Genomic DNA, 4,620 nt, shown 5'->3' on the forward strand with positions numbered 1-4,620 from the left:
TGGGATTTTTCTATCATCGTCACTCAGAAATACGGGTAGTCACAAAATAGGGTCCTAAAACCCTGTCCCAATTTTAGTGCCAAACGCTTAAGTTTAGGCCAAAAACACATGTTTACTCAATTTTCTAATGTTTTCCGTTGGTTTAAGCCCAAAAAAATATATTTTTAGATTTTGTTACATCCTTTGGCTTAAACTAAAATTTTGGGTGTATTTTGTTTTCCGTGTCCCTTACGAAATGTCAGATAAGAGCAACCCCAGTGGTCGAACTAAAACCCCTGTGGTGTTTTTGTCGACTAAGCGAACGTCAAACATGATCAAAAGTGTCAAGGTTCATTTATGGACCAAATTTTTAAATTAAAGCTAAGTATGCTGTTCCGCTCAAGAAAAGTAAAAATTTCTGCCCAAGAAATGGTCAAGAAATTTCGTACAGTGAGCTCCATTTGAATTGACATTTCTTTTCAACTGCGTACTGAGATCAAAGAAAAATGCTTTTCTTGAGCATTTCTTGCAAGAAATTTCCCACGCATCGAGATCGGCGATTACTTTTCTGTTGAAGTGCGCTAAGTATGCTGTTCCGCTCAAGAAAAGTAAAAATTTCTGCCCAAGAAATGCTCAAGAAATTTTCTACAGTGAGCTCCATTTGAATTGACATTTCTTTTCAACTGCGTACTGCAATCAAAGAAAAATGCTTTTCTTGAGCATTTCTTGCAAGAAATTTTCCACGCATCGAGATAGGCGATTACTTTTCTGTTGAAGTGCATACTTCGCTTAAACATGATAAAGCCATTATTTGAGCGGGAAAATTGCTAAAGTAGTTACAGTAACATGCTTTTTCGTGTTATTAAATAAAAACAAGATTTCATTAAAAATTTTAGGACCCAATTACTAAATTTTGATAATAAATGACTATTTTCTATCTGCCTTTCTTTCATTCTGCAGGGAATTTTATTCCTATTTGTCAATTGGGTCCTAAAATTTTTAATAAAATCTTGTTTTTGTTTAATAACACGAAAAAGCATGTTACTGTAACTACTTTAGCAATTTTCCCGCTCAAATAATGGCTAGATCATGTTTAAACTTTAATTTAAAAATTTGGTCCATAAATGAACCTTGACACTTTTGATCATGTTTGACGTTCGCTTAGTCGACAAAAACACCACAGGGGTTTTAGTTCGACCACTGGGGTTGTTCCTATCTGATATTTCGTAAGGGACACGGAAAACAAAATACACCCAAAATTTGAGTTTAAGCCAAAGGATGTGACAAAATCTAAAAAAATGTTTTTTGGGGCTTAAACCAACGGAAAACATTAGAAAATTGAGTAAACATGTGTTTTTGGCCTAAACTTAAGCGTTTGACACTAAAATTGGGACAGGGCTTTAGGACCCTATTTGCCTGGGTTGAAGCATCGCTAAGTTTCAACCCTGGCGAAATTACATTTAGTGTAGAAATTCACAGCAGAATAAAAGAGAAGCAGATAGAAAATAGCATGGAAAATAGTCACTAATGCATAAACTTTAGTAATTCTGTGAATATTTTTATTTCTGAGTGGTCGTCAGTTTTCGCGATGATGATGGCTGATGACTGTGCGCATTTCTAGCGTAGCTTTTCATACAGGCGAAAAAAAAATTATTATCACAAAAGTGTCTTTTTATGTGCAATATGGGCAACAAAAAGGTAGATGATTCAATAATTAGGTGTTATGTTGCAGTAACAATGGATCTATTTTTTTTATTATTAGTATCATTCCAAACATTACATTCATTTCTTATATCTAGGTGTTATGTGTTATTAGACAACACTATCATCCTAATTTGGTGAAACAAATCTTAGATTTTATTAACATTTTGATAACAACATATTACATTTCATTTGCCGTAGCAGTTCAGATTTTTTACAGGTGAGTTGGTTCTCGGTTGAAGCAGAGAATTTGTTTAGATAGAGAAGCACGGATTCTGAAACCAAAGGTTCCAATTGAACCGTCAAACGTAGTTCCAATCGAGCAAATTCAATGAGACTCAAAGAGATGTTATGCAAAAGAGACGATGGATGTGTGTTGGTGAAAAACGATTTGAAAGTGACGTAATTAATAAGCTTGGGGTCTTATGGCGACTGACACGCACACCAAAATATTGTTTGAATGACGTTTATTATTGATAGTTATTGCGAAAATTGTTTATAAACAAAGTCAAAATCCTCTCCGCGTTTCTCTAGTATAATCATATTCTCTGGGTTGAAGTGCATACATCACTCAGAAACACGGGTAGTCACAGAATGACTAAATTTTAGTAATTTATGACTATATTCTATCTGCCTCTCTTTCATCCTGCAGGGAATTTTATTCCTATTTGTCAATTCTCCATCGCTAAGCTTCAACCCAGTCAAAATGACAGTTAGTGTGAAAGTTCAAAGCAGAATGAAAAAGAGGCAGATAGAAAATAGTCATTAATTCATAAACTTTAGTAATTCTGTGACTATTCTTATTTCTGAGTGTTCGCTTTAAACAAGAATATCTCGTCTCCGCACTGTTAACTCGTCATTACTCTTTAATGTGTGAAAAATACCCATTATTTGCTGATATATGGAAACGTCAAAATAACGGGTACTTTAATTTTTCAGATACAGCGTATTTTTTACCCTTTTATATATTCCATGAATTTACTCTTTAATGGGTGAAAAAAATCATTAAATTTTGTAATAGTTCTTTATGTAGCAGTGGTTGACATACTTTCAATATTGCAGTAACAAGATATAATTTAAATAAGTATTTTGAAATTCGGATAGATCAATGGTAAGTATAATGTATTTCCTTGTCGTGTCCTGATTATAAGACAACATTCAAATATTACAGGATACTATTGCTGCCAAATACATCCCTTATGCATATCCCGGTGCACAAAATCACCAAAGGCAGCTGCCCGTTTACTAGATTAACAACATCAACGTTAACTAATGAATTATGCTCCCGCACCTGTAAATACTTTATTTAATAAAAATGGTTTTAGCATGAACTTTCTTTAGTTGATAATTTTATAAACGAGAAAAAATAATTAACTTCAATTCAGTTTTCATGTTTAGAAAAAGAGTAAATTTTACTCTGTTTCTCAGAACAAATGTTTTGGATAATGGGTAAAATTCACTCGTTGATCTGACGTACAAGCCGTTTACTCTTTAAAGAGTAAAGGCCCTTTACTCTTTTTATGAGTTAAACTAGTTTCTCTCAAAGTGGGTACTTTTTTACCCTTTAAAGGGTACTTTGATCTTACAGTGCGTGTCGATGTCTTCACATCTATAAATTCAGCCCTGCAGCTGACGTTCAATCCGTTCCCGGTATCTGAAATTTTTAGTTTTCTCTCTCTGTTCCTTCTTTTCGCTCTCGCATATTTCCCTAGGGTGGTCTGTCTAGTTTTGTATCAGTGGGAAAATATTTACGAAGAACATGATTGACAGACTTAGTTTTGTGAATAAAAACTGAAGAGGAAGGTTACGAGAAAAAACAATTTCTATGAAAAAATCAAGCGTTCTTCAACATATAATAGCCAATCAATTTATTTATCATCGTACCACCGAAATTGTAATTAAAATTGAAAAATTAATAAAATTTATTGACCACCCTCAGTGCACAAACGCCAAGAAGTTTGCGAGATTTTTTGGCGTCGGAGGAACGTCAGGCAGTCCAGTCAGTGGGTAAAGAGGAGACTCACAACAAAGGCGTCGCGACGGCATCGAAAATCAAATCAAAACACGCAATCATCCAGTCAGTCATCACACAAAGCTCGACGTGACCTCGAACATTAAATTTTCGCTAAACTAAAAACCCTAAAAACAGCCACAAGCGAAAGAAGGTCGCGTTTGGTAGTCGGTTCGGGTGATTTTACTGGTAATAGTTCGCAGTGATTTGTGTAGAAGAATTTTTACCATTCGCGTGAAAAATAGCTTTTTGAGTTTCCTCAGAATGCATCTGGTTTGTATCAAGCTGATCAAGTGAACTGAACATAATCGAGTTCGGTGTCAATCCAAGGCAGTTCAGTTCGCTGCATGAATATTGGATTATTTCGAAATCACTAGGAGGACAAGGCGGCTAGCCACCGGAGCAAAAGGTTAGTTGTAAAGCAGAAATAAACTACGACTGCAGTGAGCCTTTTCGATAGAATATCACATAAGTTAATCGCCAACGTTTCAAGGCCAATTTATCTTTGTTTCATCCACATCGATTTAGATGACCGTGAGAACAAACCGTAGGCACAGTGACTCGAATTCATATTGTACAGGGCATCATTTTCACATCAAGTTGGTAAAAAACTATCAAATGATATGTCGAATTTAAAACACTTTATCAATAGTGAAGTTCATATGTATAATCTATTGTGCGACAATATAAACATTTACCATATATTAAAAAAAAATTAAAACTGATTCTACTGCGTACGAACTCAAAACTTTTCCTTTATATGGAAGATGAAAGTAAATGGAAACAGTTTATGATAAAGTATTCTAAATTCGACATGCACAACATTTGATGGTTTTTTCACCAACTTGATGTGCACAGTGCCCTGTACGAATATGAATTTGAGCCACTGTATATAGTAAATTGCTTTCGCATTTCTCTATCATCGCAGA

Source organism: Aedes aegypti, chromosome 2, assembly GCF_002204515.2.
Source record: "Aedes aegypti strain LVP_AGWG chromosome 2, AaegL5.0 Primary Assembly, whole genome shotgun sequence".
NCBI classification, from domain to species: domain Eukaryota; kingdom Metazoa; phylum Arthropoda; class Insecta; order Diptera; family Culicidae; genus Aedes; species Aedes aegypti.